The sequence below is a fragment of the Podarcis raffonei genome, chromosome 1 (genome assembly GCF_027172205.1).
Source record: "Podarcis raffonei isolate rPodRaf1 chromosome 1, rPodRaf1.pri, whole genome shotgun sequence".
Taxonomy (NCBI): Eukaryota; Metazoa; Chordata; class Lepidosauria; order Squamata; family Lacertidae; genus Podarcis; species Podarcis raffonei.
Genome location: NC_070602.1, coordinates 3,772,715 through 3,792,524, shown reverse-complemented (window position 1 = coordinate 3,792,524; position 19,810 = coordinate 3,772,715). Strand labels below are relative to the sequence as shown.

Below are 19,810 nucleotides of genomic sequence, written 5' to 3'. Positions count from 1 at the left end.
CCTGAGTTTCTCTTGCCAGTGGTCTTTCGTTGGGGCTTCTTCTGTCTTCCAGGCTTGTGCTAGTAGAATTATTGCCACTGTTGTTGCATACATAAATAATTTCCAGTTGTCTTTTCTTATTTATTGATCTAAAATCCCTAGGATTCTGGTTTCTTAACATAAGTCTTTTTAAACATCCCACCCCCCAATTCATTATATATCATTTCCCAGTAATTTCTGACCTTTTTGCATTCCCACCACATATGATAAACTGTACCATCTTTTTCTTTACATATAAAATGTACCATATTTTTCTTTACATATAAAATGTACCATCTTTTTCTTTACATCTTCAACAAGTTTTTGATCCCATCTTATACATTTTAGCCACTTTCTCTGGTGTAACGTACCATCTATACATCATTTTCATATACTGTAATTCTCTTTCAATAGAAAGAGAATTCATTGTATTGAATTGTAGATTTCAACAGAAGTAGCTCATAAAGTTCAACGAATCTTCCCAACCCTATAGGCATATACAGTGTAATGCCAACGTCTCACAAGAAATGTAACTGATCGGTAGAAAGCACAACCTGAAGAAAGCGACTATGCATGTGCTTTTGTCAATGAGGGAAATCTTTAATAAAAAAAATGTTAAAAACAAGGTCAGTGAGAGCTTTGCGGCTGAGTGAGGATTTGAACTCTGGTCTCCCTAGCCCTAGTTTGACACGCTTACTTCTGCACCACACAGGCTCTCTAAAAGTTGATTTCTACTTTCTAATATACGGTAGTTTTTATGGGTTAGGGTTACTGTGCGTACAATTGCTATGTAAACCACTCTGATTTTGTTTTAATAGCGGTATATAAATATTAAAATACTGATCAAATAAAGCAGTGATGGTCAAACTCGGCCCTCCAGCTGTTTTGGGACTACAACTCCCATCACCCCTAGCTAACAGGACCAGTGGTCAGGGATGATGGGAATTGTAGTCCCAAAACTGGAGCCCCAAAGCTGGAGGGCCAAGTTTGGCCATCACTGAAATAAAGGCTGCAAAAAACCCAAAACCAACCCTAACATAATTCTTCCCTCGCTTCAAAATGTAAAATAAAAGCAGCAGGTGGCTCAGATGGCTAGAGCATGGTGCTGATAATGAATGCCAAAGTTGCAGGTTTGATCCCCATCTGACTATTATAGTTAAATATAAAATATTCCCACAAGTATCTGGTTGGCCACTGTGGGAGCAGGAAGTTGGACTAGCCAGACCCAGCAGGTTCTTCTTACATACACACACACACAGTGGTACCTCAGGTTACAGACGCTTCAGGTTACAGACTCCGCTAACCCATAAATAGTACCTCGGGTTAAGAACTTTGCTTCAGGATGACAACAGAAATCGTGCTCTGGCGGCACAGCGGCAGCGGGAGGCCCCATTAGCTAAAGTGGTGCTTCAGGTTAAGAACAGTTTCAGGTTAAGAACGGACCTCCGGAACGAATTAAGTTCTTAACCAGAGGTACCACTGTACACACACACACACACACACACACACACACATACATATATCTAGACACATATATACACACACACATATATGTATACACACACACACACATATAAACACATATATATGGGACAGTTGCATATTCCATTCTTGCCAGGGGTTGGACTGGATGATCCTCGGGGTCCCTTCCAACTCTTCAATTCTATTATTATTATTATTATTATTATTATTATTATTATAAAAAAAGAAAGCTCCCTGTTTCAAAGTGCCTGCCTGCCCCCAGAAAACTTGTGATATGCTTTTTAATAATTAAATTTGCATTTTTAATAACTAAATATTAATGTAAAAATACTGATTCAACCAAACCTAAAACCTATTTTGTTCTTGTTGTTTAGTCGTTTAGTCGTGTCCGCCTCTTTGTGACCCCCTGGACCAGAGCACGCCAGGCACTCCTGTCTTCCACTGCCTCCTACAGTTTGGTCAAAATCATGTTCATAGCTTCGAGAACACTGTCCCACCATCTCGTCCCCTGTCGTCCCCTTCTCCTTGTGCCCTCCATCTTTCCCAACATCAGGGTCTTCTCCAGGGAGTCTTCTCTTCTCATGAGGTGGCCAAAGTCTTGGAGCCTCAGCTTCAGGATCTGTCCTTCCAGGGAGCACTCAGGGCTGATTTCCTTCAGAATGGAGAGGTTTGATCTTCTTGCAGTCCATGGGACTCTCAAGAGTCTCCTCCAGCACCAGAATTCAAAAGCATCCATTCTTTGGCGATCGGCCTTCTTTATGGTCCAGCTCTCACTTCCATACATCACTACTGGGAAAACCATAGCTTGAACTATACGGACCTTTGTTGGCAAGGTGATGTCTCTGCTTTTGGGAAAACCATGGCTTTAACTAAAACCTATCCCCCCCCCCCTAAAGATGTAGAATTAAACCGGTCCGCATTTCAAGGCGGCAGCGGAGGATGCCGGCGAGGGACCCTCCCCGAGCGGCCGCCTGAGGCCGCTGCCTCCCTCTGCCTGCCAGCCGGGCCCGCCCGCTGCTCCGGGGTCGAGGGGAGGTCTCTGCCGGGCGGGCTCTCCTCCTCCTCCTTCCCGGCCTGCTTCTGGCGCTCCGCCTCCTTCTCCCTGCGCCGTTGCTCGGCTCCGGCCATGGCGGGGGAAGAGCGGCAGCGGCGGCCGGGCTAAGCGATGCTCCCGGCGCCGAGGAGCCGCCCGGGACCTTGACGCAGGTAAGGCAGGCAGGCTCCGGAAGGCGCTGCGCTGCGCTGCCCGGCCGCTAGAGGGGGCTGGAGAGCAGGGGGGCAAAAGCGGGGCGCGGGGCGCAAGGGCTGGGGGGGCTCATTTGAAGCAGGTGGACCCCCCCAAAAAAGCCTGTCTTGTCTTTAAGGCAAAGTGGGGCGGGGATATTTGGAGAGGGGGGGCTCTTGCTGTCATCGTGCATGCTCCGGGGGCGCTCCGGAGGGCAGGATCTACGGGGGTGGGGAGGCTGCTTGCTTGCAGAATAGCGGGGTTCGGGGTTGGGGGGGCCACTGGCAAAACGGGGGTGCGTTGCGTGGATGCTGAGATGCTCCGGGAGCCGGAGAGGGGAGGGTTGCAGACCAGGAGAGAGGGGGGGTGTTCACCCTGGAGGAAGCTGTTGTGGGTTGGGGGGGTTGCTGATTTGGGGGGGTATCTTTCCAGAGATGGGGCTAGTCTGATGCAGTAGGGAGGGAAGGAAAGCACTCCGGGTCAGTCGCGTTCTCACGTGCGGTGTACACGTTTCATAAATCTTACTGGACATCAGTGGGAGGGGGTTCCTGGGGGGGGATGTTTGGGGAGGGGGAAGTCCTTCCGAGGGGGAGGGGCTGGAGGCGGGGCCGGGGGAGGGGCGGCCCCTCCGCCATGCAAACGCCGAGGACCCCCGAGCGCATCTGGGGTTGCTAACAAAAGCCGCTTTTGGGGGGCTCCGCTTGCAGGCTTGCAGAAAGCGGCGGAGGAAGAAGAGGGTGGCGAGCCGTGCCGTGCCGTGCCGTGCCATTCCCTGGGCAGGTGAGTTGCTGTCTGTCCGTCTGTCTGATGGGTGGGTGGCGTGGCTGGTCTTCCTTTGCAGCCAGGTCATTTGGGGTCACCCCCCTTGGGGGAAAACTCTGTCCGGAGGGAGCCCCTTTCTCTCTCTCCCCGGGAATGGGGGCGGGGGGGCTTCTCCGGGACTGGGAGCCACTTTCCTTAGCGGCGGACTTTCGCTTTCACCAGCCGGCTTTAGCATCCATCCCCCCCCCCCGCGAGGATGTCTTCTTCTCAGCACCTGCCTCCCACTTTCCCTTTCACGCTCTCCCTCTCCCCCGCCTGCCTTTCACTCGCCTTGGACAATGGAGAGAGGGAGGGAAGAGGGGGGGGGTCTCGCCGGCTTCATTGTTTCTCGGCGAGCCAAAGGCTGCTCGCCCCCCCCCCACCCCCGGCCTTGAAGGCAGAGAGAGAGAGATGAAGTGAGACCGGGAAATCCGTTCCCTTGCAAAGCCTGCTTTTGTTTTGGGTCTGCTTTTTGCAGAAAAAAAAGTTTCTTGGCGCCCGGCGTTGGTTTGCATGCGCCGGCTAGAGGCGGTGCAGGATTCCTGGAAACTCGCGGATGCTGTAGCTGAGGAGGGGGTTTCAGACGGGCAGGAGAATCTGGGATACTTCTCGCTTTAAGTAAGTGGGGAGGGAGCATCATCTGTTGTCTGGCAGTTCAGAAAGGGGGGGGGACTTGAATTCCTCCCAGGTTTAGAAGTGGCCAGGAAGACACTTGCTTCCAAGAGCTGAGATGAGGAGGGACAGCAGGAAACGTCCTGGCTATTAAGGTTTGTCTTCTTTTGCCTGGTGGTCCCCCAGAGTTTGAGCTACCGTCATTTATTTTTATTTTAACTGCCTGGAGCTGGAGCTGCTAAGAGGAGCGACTTAAAGGAGACCGGCTGCAGAAACGTGTATTGGTGTGAATTTGCTTTTCCGGTATCCCGCCTTCCTTGTCAAACTAAATTTTTTAAAGGTTGCAACTTGAAGCATATGTTTGCAGCTTCCTCATTCGATGCTCAATGTTTTGTCCGTCTCTTCTGTGCTGGTGGGCTGCCGAACAAAAGATTTTTCAGAAGGTACACGGTGCCGAGCTCGCCAATTACGTAATTGCCATCACTGGACAAAAGTGGAGCTTGCAGGACAGGCAGGGTTGCTGTTTATTATGAACGCCCCCCTCCCCGACTGCTCCCTCCCACCCCCCAATCAAGCTTGACGCTCACCTTCACAATTCAGGGACAGGGAGCCTTTATGAGGCCTTCCAGCCGGCGATTCGGCGAGTTATTGCCCCACGCAACCCATGTGTAATTTCCTTTCTCTTTTCGCAAAATAAAAACCGATGGGCACATTGTCTCTCCACGCCCCCAGCCTGCTTCCTGATTAGCGGGAGGGCTTGCTGTTGAAAGACCCCTCTTACAATGCTGGAGTGCCTTAAATATTCAAGACACTCACTTGTGTTCGGAGGCTACGACCATAAATTTCTGATGCTTTCCATGCAACTTTTTTCTCCAGTTTTTTTTTATTAGCTTTCCAAATTTATAACAAACAAATAGAAAAAGAACACCAAAAACAGACAAACAAATAAACAAACATTTATCTTGACTGTAGTAGTTCCACTTTTGTTAACATTGTGGCTGAGTTTCCATATAAATCATTGTAGCAGTTTTCCAAAACTATTTTCCCATAAAATTTACTTAGTCAATTAACATCTTTCTTTCTTTTCGTTTTAACTTTAAACTTATTATTCTGCAACATCACATATTGAAATCCTAGGCCTATCTGATATTCGCAAGTATTTCTATTTAAGTTATCTTAACTTATTTAGCTAAATAGTCTTTAAATTTCTTCCATTCCTCCTCCTCCTTCTGGTCGCGGACTCTTCCAGTCAGGTCAGCTAGCTCTCAAAAGTCCATCATCTTCATCTGCCATTCCTCCACTGTTGGGGCTTCTTGTGATTTCCAATTTTTGGCCAACAAAATTCCAGCTGCAGTTGCGGCCTGCTTTCCACGCAACTTTGTCCTTGGCTAGTCTTCGGAGGAGCAAGCCTGTTTCACAAATTCCCTTCGGGGTTTTTTTAAGGCTGGGATCCTAAACCTTGCTTGCCTGGGAGTAAGACCCATTGAATTCAGCAGCTCTTAACTGGAAACTCCCCCTTGGAACTGGGGGAGACTGGGGGAGGGGGGCAATTGCCGGCTGCAAGACTGACTTCCTCAGCCCCCTTGAAGAAAGAGAGGTTTGAGTGCACTGCAAAGCAATGGGCTGTTGTCGTGGGTGCTTTTCCTTTTGTGTCCCTGTCTCCCATCAAGGGGCCTCCTCTGCCCCTCTTGCGATGAAGCGCTGTCTGCTCCTCACCGCATTTGATTTATGAGACAATAATAATAATAATAAATTTTATTTATATCCCGCCCTCCCCAGCCGAAGCCGGGCTCAGGGCGGCTAACAACAATAAAACAATACAAAAGTACAACACAAACAACACTCTAAAATCATTCATTATAAAATTAGTTAAATTCAAGCCACTGGCCACCATTGGGCCAGAGCTCCGCAAAGATTGCCGAGGGAGGGAGTCAGGCTGTGCCCTGGCCAAAGGCCTGGTGGAACAGCTCTGTCTTGCAGGCCCTGCGGAAAGATGTCAAGTCCCGCAGGACCCTGGTCTCTTGTGACAGAGCGTTCCACCAGGTCGGAGCCACAGCCGAAAAAGCCCTGGCTCTAGTTGAGGCCAGCCTAACTTCTCTGTGGCCTGGGACCTTCAAGATGTTTTTATTTGAAGACCGTAAGTTTCTCTGTGGGGCATACCAGGAGAGGCGGTCCCGTAGGTACGAGGGTCCTAGGCCGTATAGGGCTTCAAAGGTTAAAACCAGCACCTTAAACCTGATCCTGTCCTCCACCAGGAGCCAGTGAAGCTGGTATAGCACCGGGTGAATGTGATCTCGCAGCGAAGACCCCGTAAGGGCTCCACACACGGACCATTAAATTGACACCTCTTGGAAATGGATGGGAAGCAAAGTCAAGATCGCCCCCTCTTAGTCTTTATTTGTTTGGTGACCCCAGAGCGTAATGCTTTAAACTGCACAGAAATTTAGCCTCTGGGACTGCCCCCTTACCATCCAGACTGGGACTCTGATGCGCAACCAAGCCAGTCCCTTGCGCTCAGACTAACCTACCTCACAGGGTCGTTGTGACGTTGAAGGGGAGGAGAGATTACGGGTACCACTTTTGGGCTCCTTAGAGCAGGGCTTCCCAAACTTGAGTCTCCAGCTGTTTTTGGACTACAGTTCCCATCAGAGTCATGACTCCTGGTCCTGCTAGCTAGGGATGATGGGATTTGTAGTCCAACAACAGCTGGAGGTACACGTTTGGGCCCAAGCTTTAGAGGAAAAGTGGGATGTGATTGAAATAGGACAGATTTCTAAAAAGAACCAAGGAGCATCTTCAGTGCTGCTATGTTCAAATCTGAGCACCAGTGGAAGGAAGTTTAAATGTGCTGCCTGTAGGTCTGCTAATGATTCCGACTTCAAAATGTTGCGCTTGATTACTATTTGGGGTCTTCAAGGTCTGCCCTTATGTGGGTGGAGCTGTTGTTGTTTAGTCGTGTCCGCCTCTTCGTGACCCCCTGGACCAGAGCACGCCAGGCACTCCTGTCTTCCACTGCCTCTCGCAGTTTGGTCAAACTCATGCTGGTAGCTTCAAGAACACTGTCCCACCATCTCGTCCTCTGCCGTCCCCTTCTCCTTGTGCCCTCCATCTTTCCCAACATCAGGGTCTTTTCGAGGGAGTCTTCTCTTCTCAGGAGGTGGCCAAAGTCTTGGAGCCTCAGTTTCAGGATCTGTCCTTCCAGGGAGCACTCAGGGCTGATTTCCTTCAGAATGGAGAGGCTTGATCTTCTTGCAGTCCATGGGACTCTCAAGAGTCTCCTCCAGCACCATAATTCAAAAGCATCAATTCTTCGGCGATCGGCCTTCTTTGTGGTCCAGCTCTCACTTCCATACATCACTACTGGGAAAACCACAGCTTTAACTATACGGACCTTTGTTGGCAAGGTGATGTCTCTAGGGGCATAGCAAGTCAGAGCAAGAGCCCATTTAGCTCAGTATAGCCCACCAGGCAAGTCCATCTCCCAAGAGACTGCGATCTACTCCCACTATAAAAAACTGGCAGTGATCTACTCATTGTCATTGCCAAGAGTTGTTGATCTTTTGGGGAGGGTGACCCAGAGTTGTTGAGCTTTTCTGGAGTTGTTGATCTACCTGGAACACCCCCGCGATCTACCGGTAGATCGTGATCTACCTGTTGTACATGCCTACACTGACTGGCAGCAGCTCTCCAAGGTTTCAGACAGAGGATATTCCCCCTCCCCAGCCATTCCTACCTGGAGTTCATTCTCTCCCCCCTCCCCCCCAGCTGTTTCCTCCCATGTGAGTAGGATGTAAGGTTATCAACTGACCGGAATAATTATAATAAAAAAACCTTGGCCCAACTTGCCCCTTTGATCTGTCGAGATTGACAGCTTTTCACAGCCCAGGAGAGGCAATCTAGTCGCTGCTTGAGGGGCAGGTGTGGCAGTTCATAGAAGGGTGGCAGGTTTTGCAAGGCAGGTGAGGAGGTGTTTGGTTTCTGAACTGAAGCGAGGGGACCTTTTCCTTATTCCAAGTAAGACCATGGCTCCATCTGGCTCAATATTGCCTACACGGACTGGCAGAGGCTCTCCAAGTTTTCAGGCAGGGGGCTTCCCAGCCCTTCTTGGAGATGCCAGGTAGATCTAACCACTGAGCAATGTCCTTGTACGGCAGGCATAGGCCAACTCGGCCCTCCAGATGTTTTGGGACTACAACTCCCATCATCCCTAGCTAACAGGACCAGTGGTCAGAGATGATGGGAACTGTAGTCTCAAAAACACCTGGAGGGCCGATTTGCCTATGCCTGTCGTAGGGCATATAAAATTTATTTATATGCCACCGTGCCATAAAATATATGAATGGTTTACAGCAGTGAAACATAAAAACCATAAAGAAATTTTAAAAATTCAATTAACAATTGTGGAAAGATTTATTCTCCCAATGGCCTGCGTAGGCCTGGTGGAATGGAAATGTTTTCAGCAGAAGTTTAGACCCGCTGACTGTCTAGTGCCAAAGACTTATGGGACAACACAGAGCCTATGAACCTCGAAAGCTGCCATGGGGGCTCTGATCTGCCTCCCCAGTTGAAGGCAGCGGTGCTTCTGAATACCAGTTGCTGGAAGCCACAGGAAGGGTGTGTTGCTCTTGTGATCAGATCCTGGTTTCCTACAGGCATCTAGCTAGCCAGTGTGAGAACAGTATGCTGGGCTAGATGGGCCACTGGCCTGATCCTAAAGGCTCTACTTAGGTTCTTATAGTCAGACCATAAGGGGCCCTTATAGCTAAGTGTTCTTGTTGTTGTTTAGTCATTTAGTCAGATCATGGGTCTGGAAACCAAGGAAGGGTTGAGGAAAAGAGCAGACAGACAGGATGTTGTTGTTGTTTAGTCGTTTAGTCGTGTCCGCCTCTTCGTGACCCCCTGGACCAGAGCACGCCAGGCACTCCTGTCTTCCACTGCCTCCCGCAGTTTGGTCAGACTCATGCTGGTAGCTTTGAGAACACTGTCCCACCATCTCGTCCTCCGTCATCCCCTTCTCCTTGTGCCCTCCATCTTTCCCCACATCAGGGTCTTTTCCAGGGAGTCTTCTCATGAGGTGGCCAAAGTACTGGAGCCTCAGCTTCAGGATCTGTCCTTCCAGTGAGCACTCAGGGCTGATTTCCTTCAGAATGGAGAGGTTGGATCTTCTTGCAGTCCATGGGACTCTCAAGAGTCTCCTCCAGCACCAGAATTCAAAAGCATCAGTTCTTCGGCGATCAGCCTTTCTTTTTTCCTTCTGGGATTATATCCCTAAGTGTGTTTTATAAGCTGGTCTCCCACCATAATAAATTATCTATCTACCTACCCTGACCAGGGCAGCTGTCCAGGGTTTCAGATGGGGACATTCCCAGCCCTGCTTGGAGAAGGCAGGAATCGAACGCAGGACTTTCTAAGAGAGCTGACACTGCTGTTAATTCTGTGTGACATTTGCATGTGTATCTTGGAAGGTTGGCAGAGTCTTGTCCGAATGCATGACTTCAGAGTAGACCTATATGCAAGCCAGCCCCGGAAGTGATTTGGGGTCCTGTCCCCCCCAAGCCATCAGCACAAAAGGCTGCAAACTTGATACCTGCTTCCTGAGAGTTCTGCTTCCTAGCTCTGATGTGGTGACACCCGACTGCTCAATTAAGAGGTTGTTAATTGCCTGACTACTTGACAATTAATCAATCCCTAACACCTGCAGCCTGGGAAGTAATTGAGAGCGGTGGGAAATACGGGGGAGCTGTCTTCGTTCTGGGCTCCAGTTCCTTTGAAGAACTGCTCCCTTCCAGAGTCATCATTCAGTCCCAGCATGGCCTGGGCGCCCCATAGAAAGAGTCTGCATTAAATAACCTTTAAATTTGTAGTCTGGTGACGTGGGCTTTGGGAAAGCCAAGCCGCTGTTAAGTGCTGGATGGACGGAAGGATTTATTCCAAGTTCAGCGAAGGTGCTTTGGGGTGGCTTGTGTGGAAGTATCCCTTTGTGATAATCCCCCTGCATGCGAAGAGCTAGCAAGTCAGGGAAGGACCTGATGTTCTAGCTTTCTGCATGCAGGGAGGTTCAGAAGCTGGAATGTGTGCAGAAGAGGGCAGCCAAGATGATCACAGGCAGTGTCAGATTTACGTTTAAGCTAAACAAGCTATAGCTTAGGGCCCCACTCTCTTGCGCCCCCCCAATATACTTCTTGTTAATTGTGTTTCACTATTAATGTACATCTTCTTAATTGTATTTCAGTTCAATAATTACTTTGATAAAATATGTATTTTGCTATGTGCAAATGGCTTGAGATACCTATTAGGTCCATAAATTACCATATAGCATATATTCAACACAAAAAACAGTGGCAATTTGTTGTTGACAAAGGAGAGCTGGACATAGAAAGGGCTCCATCACCTTCAGGAGCTTAGGGCCTTATCAAACCTAAATCCGGCCCTGATCATGGGTCTGGAAACCAAGGAAGGGTTGAGGAAAAGAGCAGACAGACAGGATGTTGTTGTTGTTTAGTTGTTTAGTCGTGTCCGCCTCTTCGTGACCCCCTGGACCAGAGCACGCCAGGCACCTCTGTCCTCCACTACCTCCCGCAGTTTGGTCAAACTCATGCTGGTAACCTTGAAAACACTATCCAACCATCTCGTCCTCTGTCGTCCCCTTCTCCTTGTGCCCTCCATCTTTCCCAGCATCAGGGTCTTTTCCAGGGAGTCTTCTCTTCTCATGAGGTGGCCAAAGTCTTGGAGCCTCAGCTTCAGGATCTGTCCTTCCAGGGAGCACTCAGGGCTGGTTTCCTTCAGAATGGAGAGGTTTGAACTTCTTGCAGTCCATGGGACTCTCAAGAGTCTCCTCCAGCACCAGAATTCAGGATAGACATCTTCAAAAATCTGAAGGACTACTACATGTAGGGTGGAACAAGCTTGTACTCTGCGTCTCCAGAGGGTAGGACCCGAACTGGTGGGTCCAAATGAAAAGAAAAGAAATGCTGACCAAATATTAGGATAAACATCCTGATAGTAAGAGTTCTGTACCTGTCTTGGCTAATGGAGATTGACCCCTCGTTTACAGAGAGAGCCCGTCTCTTGGTCACAAGCCCCAAAATGTTCCATAACTCAGTAGTCCAGCCTTTGCTGGGTATAAAGAAGGTCAGTCCAATATTGCATCTTCATGTAGGGAATATTGCCTGGAGAGCTGCTGCCAGCCAGTGTTGGCAATACTGGGCTTGAGGGACCCCAGCGGTTCAGTGCTGCAAAAGGCATCTTCCTGTGTTCCTATAAAAGCAGCACCAGGAGCCTGGATAGCTCAGCTGGTTGGAGCACGGTGCTGATCATGCCAAGGTTATAGGTTTGATCCCTGTGTATTCCTGCATTGCAGCGGGTTGGTCTAGATGACCCTCGGGTCCCTTCCAAGACTTCAGTTCTATGGTTCTGTGAACTGGGGCATGGAAGCAAGCCAGGTGAAATTTTCCAATCTAATCTCTTAGTATACATTTCTTATTTTCCCTGTTACATTTAAAACTCATAACCAATATCTCTATTCTTTATCTACTTTGTAGCACTTCATATCTTTCTCCTTACAAAACTTCTTGTAGTCCTACTAGCGTAATTTGCTGATTACAGATGCTCTTCAGATAATTCATATACATCTTCCAATCTTCTGTAAATCTCTGGTCCCGCAGGTTTCGAATCCTTCCTGTCATTTTGTCGAATTCTGCATAGTCCATTAATTTCGTCTGCCATTCTTCTTTCGTCGGAATTTCTTCTTGCTTCCATTTTTGGGCTAACAATACTCTTGCTGCAGTTGTTGCATATAAAAACAATTCAACATCTTGCCTATTCATGTCCTGACCTATAATACCAAGTAAAAATGCTTTTGGTGTTTTTTTATAAATGTATATTTCAACATCTTTTTCATCTCATTATATATCATTTCCCAGAAGTTCTTTACTTTTTTACATTCCCATCTTCTGGGCATCTCAATCACTTATTTACGACTGAACAGACTAGAAATGCCTTCTTTGCTTTGCATTTAACATTTTACCACTCTTACTACTATTTCCTTTGATCACGTGACTTTGTATTTACGATTCTGAGCCACTGCAAAATAGCCACTTATTAATAATAGCTGCTATTGCTGGATCAAGCTCAACATCAGTGTCATCGAATTAATTAAACTACATGGTCTCAATTGGATTTTGAATAAATGTGCAGTTAATGGTGACTGTTTTCAATTTTGTTGTGCTATTATCTTCCGTAGTGGAGTGTGCAAACCACTATTCTGAATCACACTTTTTATAGGGTGGACTCCCCATATCATCTAGGAAGTGGGGTGCCATTTTCCTTCTGAGTAAAACGCAGGGGATCGGGTGGCTGCCGTGTTCCAGAAGCTACTCCTCATTAATAATAATAATATAATAATAATTTATTACATATACCCTGCCCATCTGGCTGGGTCTCCCCAGCCACTCTGGGCAGCTTCCAACAGGAGATTAAAAAGACATTAAAGCGTCAGTCATTAAAAAAACTCCCCTAAACATTAAGCTGTTTCTTCCTTGCTTCACCTGAATCTATGCCCACCCACTGACCCCTGTGCTCAGTTCCACGTATGGGATGAATTGGGCTCTAGCCAGGAAAGTGTCCAATGCCAGTGCTGTTTTGTACCCTTGAAGCTCTCTGATAGTCCCTTGAACAAAAGCCGGCATGTCGGCCTGAGCTCTCTGTCCTTCTCCTCCTGCTCCTCCTCTTCCCACCCGCAGCGATAACCATGTTTTGTTTGCAAGTATCCTCTCTAAAGGATTGATTTGTGATGAGCTAATGCTATTATTCTTAGGAGGCCTCATTAAGTTCACCTGTACGTGGAGCTTGAGATCTTCCCGTTTTGAGTCCGAGGCCCAAAGGTACAAGAATGGTAGATTTCTAAGAGCTGGAAGGGACCCCGAGGGTCATCCAGTCCAACCCCCTGCAATGCAGAAATCTCAACACGGGGTCCCTCGTCCAATTTGAAACCAGACCAGACCCTGCTTAGCTTTGCAAATGTGCTAGCAGTTCTATTGCTGCAAGAGGACATGTCCTTTGGAAGCTGCCTTCATCTGAGGCAGATCATTTATAATCTAAAAGCTCTAACATTGTATCATAACAGACTGTGTAGGCCAGGGGTCAGCATACTTTTTCAGCAGGGGGCAAGTCCACTATCCCTCAGACTTTGTGGGGGGGCCAGACTTTATATATATATTTTTAAATGAACAAATTCCTATGCCCCACAAATAAGCCAGAGATGCATTTTAAATAAAAGCACATACAGTGGTACCTCGGGTTAAGTACTTAATTCGTTCCAGAGGTCTGTTCTTAACCTGAAACTGTTCTTAACCTGAAGCACCACTTTAGCTAATGGGGCCTCCCGCTGCCGTTGCGCCGCCGGAGAACGATTTCTGTTCTCATCCTGAAGCAAAGTTCTTAACCTGAGGTAATATTTCTGGGTTAGCGGAGTCTGTAACCTGAAGCGTATGTAACCTGAAGCGTATGTAACCTGAGGTACCACTGTATTCTACTCATGTAAAAACACCAGGCAGGCCCCACAAATAACCCAGAGATGCATTTTAAATAAAAGGACACATTCTACTCATGTAAAAACACGCTGGTTCCCAGACCGTCCGCGGGCCGGATTGAGAAGGCGATTGGGCTGGATCCGGCCCCCAGGCCTTAGTTTGCCTACCCATGGTGTAGGCCTTGGAATATTAATTGTCATTTCCGTTGGACTCTATAGCCTACCATGGTATCTCAACTAGCAAACCAAGATTTGCAGCCCAAAGGCACTAAAGGCAGCCCTGTTTAGGGAAGCTTTTAATGTTTAATAGGTTATCGTATTTTAGTGTTTTGCTGGAAGCCGCCCGGAGTGGCTGGGGGGACCCAGCCAGATGGGCGTGGTTAAAAAATAAATAATAATTATTATTATTTGGTGGGTTTCACAACCGGAGTGTTTCATTACACATCCGACACCTGTTACGTTTTTCCACCTCAAGTTAAGACTTGAGGCAAACTTCATTCTCACCTGTCAAAACTATTCCCCCCCCCGATCAGAGTTTATAAGAGAGGGAAGGAGCTTGGCCTCAGGTAGATTATTATTCTTATATTTATTTATATTCCACTCCCCCCCCCCCCGACAGATCAGCAAATAAGTAAATGATGAGAGCCAAACTAGGCAGTGATAGTCTGTGGTCCAGAAGTGCTCAAATGCTGGCTGCTGTGCCAGTTCAGGTTGGCCACTCATGCCATAAGAAATGGGTGGAGAACCTTGTGCCCAGGGCCCAAATGTGCCCCTCCATGCCTCTTTTCCTGGCCCTTGAGGCTCTCCTTAGGCCACACGTCTCACCCATCTTGCTTCACATGTTGGGTGCTTTTGCCTGGTTCAGGAGTGTCCTTGAACTCTGCCTCATGATAGAGTTACAAGCTTGGTGGATCAGGGGAATGCTGTGGACATAGTGTATCTTGATTTCAGTAGGGCTTTTGACAAAGTTGCCCTTGAAATTATTGCAAGGAAGCTGGTAAAATGTGGGTTGGACGAGTGTGGGGTTTGGAAGCTGCACAATCAGGGGAAAAACAATGCTGTCCAGGGTTGTAAAGACTGCGGAGAGAATAATTGGGTGCACTCTTCCCACCTGGGATCAAATCTACGCTTCCAGGTGCCATAAGAAAGCTGCAGAGATAGCGCAGGATAGTGCGCACTCCAGAAATGATCTCTTCCAGCTTCTGCCTTCTGGAAGAAGGTACAGGGTTATAAAGACTAGGACTAGCCGCCTGAGAAACAGTTTCTATCCAAATGTGATTTTGATTTTAAACGCAGAGTAAGGTAGTCTCTATGGGAGTATATTGTATTTAATTATCATAGAATCATAGAGTTGGAATAGACCACAAGGGCCATCGAGTCCAACCCCCTGCCAAGCAGGAAACACCATCAGAGCACTCCTGACATATGGTTGTCAAGCCTCTGCTTAAAGACCTCCCAAGAAGGAGACTCCACCATACTCCTTGGCAGCAAATTCCACTGTCGAACAGCTCTTACTGTCAGGAAGTTCTTCCTAATGTTTAGGTGGAATCTTCTTTCTTGTAGTTTGGATCCATTGCTCCGTTCCGCTTCTCTGGAGCAGCAGAAAACAACCTTTCTCCCTCCTCTATGTGACATCCTTTTATATATTTGAACATGGCTATCATATCACCCCTTAACCTCCTCTTCTCCAGGCTAAACATGCCCAGCTCCCTTAGCCGTTCCTCATAAGGCATCGTTTCCAGGCCTTTGACCATTTTGGTTGCCCTCCTCTGGACACGTTCCAGTTTGTCAGTGTCCTTCTTGAACTGTGGTGCCCAGAACTGGACACAATACTCCAGGTGAGGTCTGACCAGAGCAGAATTATGGGGTATCAGAGTTTTTAGGGGGCTAACCAGCCTGGGATAGTAGGCTTGTTGGTTTCTGAATGTCTGATGTAGATTTTTTCAATTTCGTTGTTCTGTATGGGACAATGACAATAAAGATTATTGTATCGTATCGTAACTGTAAGGTGGATTTGTAGCTGGTTGATTGACCGAACCCAAAGAGTACTCATTCATGGTTCCTCATCATCCTGGAAAAAAGCGTCAAGTGGGGTGCCACAGGGTTCTGTCCTGGGCCCCTTGTTGTTCAACGTCTTTATAAATGACAGATGAAGGAATTGAGGGGATGCTCATCCAATTTGCTGATGACACCAAATTGGGAGAGGTAGCCAGTGCTGCAGAAGACAGAATAGGGATTCAAGATGACCTTAACAGATTTGAAAACTGGTCCCTTCCAACTCTCCAGGTCTAGGAATATGTTTGCTCCCTTTTCTTAATGAAGCAAAGCGCCGCATCTCGTTCTTCCGTCGCCTAGAAACCTGGTGTTTCCCTAATACCTTTCCACCAGAGCGTGGGAGTAAGAGGCAGTCTTAAAATAGCCACCGGCCTTACGGTCAAGCGAGCAGATCTTGCAAGGCTTTCCTTGCTGAGCCATCTGTTCCAACTTTAAAAAAAAGAGATAGCCCAACTTGGGGAGAATTAAAGTCACGACACGGACACCAGGTTGTGCATGAATGGAAGGGGGGTGGCACTGCGTTAGCGGGGTGTGGGAGGTCCGGACGAATTTCTCTCCCAGATATCCGTGACTCTCTTTTTGAAGATCCAGCAGCGCAGGCCAGCAGGAGCAAGCCTTGAAAGGGGCCGGATCTGTGCAAGAGCACCTGGTGCAGATTTGACCGGACTCGGCTGCTCCCCGCTCTGCCAGCTGTGGCTAAGGGCTGGTCATGCCTGGCCTATTATTGCATCTCTGGGTGGGGAGCAATTGAGCATACGGCAAGGCAGTCCAGGCATTCCAGCCATGCTCTCAGCTGCCCGGCCATCTGGAGGCGAGATGAAAAGGCCCACGTCGAAATGCTGCCTTTTGTTTTGGTGATTTGAAGCCCCCTCCCTTTCCCCCGGCTCTTTGACATCTCTTCCTCAACCTCCCCCAAATCTCCCAGGTGCGTTTTTCAAATGCTGAGTCGAAACGTGGTTTATATTATTACTGTGATTACTACTCCTACTAATGCAACTCCAGGCTGCGTCAACAGAAGTCACGGGTCCAGCTCAAGGGAAGTAACCAAGGGAGACGGTGGACTCGCCTTCCTTGGAGGATTTTAAGATGCTTGGATGGCCATCTGTCATGGATGCTTGAGCTGAGATGCCTGCATCGCAGGGGGCTGGACTAAATGACCCTCCGGGGTCACTTCCAACTCTACAATTCTATGATTTGATAGTCTCACTCAATTCTGCCTTGGTCAGACCACACCTGGAGTCGTGTGTCCACTTCGGGGTGCCACAGTTTAGGAAGGATATTGACAAGTTGTAAGGTATGCAGAGGGTCTGGAAACCAAGCCTTATGTGAGAATGTTCAGGGATGCAGGAGAGGATATATTATTTGATTACAGCCTTTCCAACTTGTGTTAACAAGTTCACAATTTTAGCAGAGTAACAATCCCCCTTTTTAAACTTACAGCAGATGCATTTGCTCAGCCTCACTAAAGCCTCTATAATAACTGTTCTGGTATTTCCCCCTTATTCCCTCATAAAAGATAAGACGTGACACAGTCTTCTATAAAAGTATAAAAAAGAGTTTACTCAACTCACATTCTGTTCACAATCAGATCCCAGAAGGCAGACTTAGCTTAGAAAAGTTACATACACCTGGAAACTATCTCATAAGGAGACCATCCCTTTGTCCTCTCTTGGCTGGAGGCCAAGAGAGCATCTTTGGCTAAGCAGATGTTGCTTCTTCGACGAAAGTAGTCACAGAGAGAGATGGCTGCCCTGCCCTGTGCTTTTGTCGTTACCTGCACAGGTGAAGCCACGCCCACCTCTAGTCCCATGCAGAGGAAGTCTGTCCCAGCCCAAAAGGAAACAGGAAGTTGACCTGCTGGCTGAACAAACATTCCTCCCCATGTGTAAACATGTTCACTCTAGGAATGTTGTACTTGACTGCTCTTGTGTTTCACATCCCACACCTTATGAGGAATGGTTGAAGGAGCTGGGTATGTTTAGCCTGGGAAAGAGGAGACTGAGAGGAGATAGGATAGCCATCTTCAAATACCTCAAGGGTTGCCCCATGGAAGAGGGAGCAAGCTTGTTTTCTCCTGTTGCAGAGGTTAGGACCCAACCAACAGATTCAAATGACAAGAAAGGAGATTCTGATGAAACATTAGGAAGAGTTTTCTGGGGCGAGGGCTGTGCAACGGTGGAACAGATTCTTTTGCAAGGTGGTGGCCTCTCCTTCACTGGAGGTTTTCGAACAAAGGTTCGATGGCCACCTGTCCGGGTTTCTTTAGCTGCGATTCCTGCATTTCAGGGGGTTGGACTAGATGACCCCTGGGACCCCTTCCAGCAATACCATTCTATGATTTCTTTCCTGATATCGCTGCCTCTTTCCCCTCCTCCTCCAAATCATCCTTAAATACAACTAGGGATGTCTTTATCAAAACTATCAAAGCTATATCAAACCATGGTTTAGGATTCCAGCTTGCAAATGGGTTAGGACATTATACTAAGCTTGAGTGAAGCTTCCTGATCTTGTCCGAATCCACACAGAAGGAAGTGGCTAATAATAATAATAATAATAATAATAATAATAATAATAATAATAATAATTTATTATTTATACCCCGCCCATATGGCTGGGCTGCCCCAGCCACTCTGGGCGGCTTCCAAACAAATATTAAAATACTGTAATACATCAAATATTAAAAGCTTCTCTAAACAGGGCTGCCTTAAGATGTCTTCTAAAAGTCTGGTAGTTGTTGTTCTCTTTGACATCTGGTGGGAGGGTGTTCCACAGGGTGGGCGCCACCACCAAGAAGGCCCTCTGCCTGGTTCCCTGTAGCTTTGCTTCTCGCAGCGAGGAAACCGCCAGAAGGCCCTTGGAGCTGGACCTCAGTGTCCGGGCAGAACGATGGGGGTGGAGACGCTCCTTCAGGTCTACTGGGCCTTTGAGGCCGTTTAGGGCTTCAAAGGTCAGCACCAACACTTTGAATTGTGCTCGGAAACGTACTGGGAGCCAATGCAGATCTCTCAGGACTGGTGTTATATGGTCTCGGCGGCCGCCCCCAGTCACCAGTCTAGCTGCTGCGTTCTGCATTAGTTGTAGTTTCCGGGTCACCTTCAAAGGTAGCCCCATGTAGAGCGCATTGCAATAGTCCAAGTGGGAGATAACTAGAGCATGCACCACTCTGGCGAGACAGTCTGCGAGCAGGGAGGGTCTCAGCCTGTGTACCAGATAGAGCTGGTAAACAACTGCCCTGGACACAGAATTTACCTGCGCCCCATTCAGGACCAGGGAGTCCTCCACATTCAGGACCAAGGAATCCTAATAAAGTGAGGAACCTGCATTTAGTCAGAGGTCTGCATACTCTGTTTAATCTAAACTGTAAGTCACCTGGGGGGGAACATTTGGGTCAAAATGGCTCATAAATAACCTTATAAAACAAATTCACCCTTCCGGGGTTTGCTGGATGAATTGGTGGGACTTGGGACGAGACCTTAAGCTGCAGAAAACCATCCTTTGTTGCTCAGGCAAAGGGGGAGGACCTGAGTCCTAGTATTTATCCCATTACTTGCAATCCAGAGGCTTCCTGTTCGTGTTAATGGCCTATATATATCATTGCATCTCCAGGGGTGGCTGAGAATGATTCCTGTCCGACTTCATCTGCCAGTCTGTGTAAACTGAGCTAAGTGGACCTTTGGCCTGACTCTGTACAAGGCAGGTTCCGGTACCCCTAATGTGAACGCTGCAAAAACCGCAAGATAGGTCCCTGCCCCAGAGGCGCTTACATTCTGAGTTTTATTGCAAGGAATGTGGCCTGGGGATTGTGCCCAAAGGTTTTGTGGGAAATGGGAAGGGCTCCTTGAGGAGGGGTTTGAAGGAAAGCGGGGAGGTGGCATCACCTAGGTGTAGGGGGGCAATGCAGACCCCCCCCCGCCTGCCAGCTATAGTGCTTTCTGTGGCGCCTGGTTTAAAAATACAGCAGTCACTATGTTCCAATGAAGGCTTTTCATGGCTCTAGTCCTGGTTGAGTAAACAGACCAGTACCAGAAAGGCAGTGGGGATCATATCCCTTTGCACTCCTGCTTTGCTTAGAAATAGTTAACTTTGAC

General features: G+C 48.0%; 1 protein-coding gene across 17 annotated transcripts in view; it reads left to right on the top strand.

Annotated features, from left to right (window-relative positions):
• The first annotated feature begins 2,590 nt into the window (after positions 1-2,590).
• The window catches only part of NIN (ninein), a 131,843-nt gene continuing 114,623 nt past the window's right edge, over positions 2,591-19,810 (top strand). For 10 of the 17 annotated variants that reach the window (XM_053386586.1, XM_053386331.1, XM_053386241.1 and 7 more), the window contains exons 1-2: positions 2,591-2,706; positions 3,433-3,505. The gene's annotated coding sequence lies outside the window, so the exon portion shown is untranslated. Of the gene's footprint in view, positions 2,707-3,402; positions 3,506-4,133; positions 4,145-19,810 lie in introns of those variants that run through there. The other 7 variants (XM_053387186.1, XM_053387018.1, XM_053386500.1 and 4 more) reach the window with 3 other exon arrangements.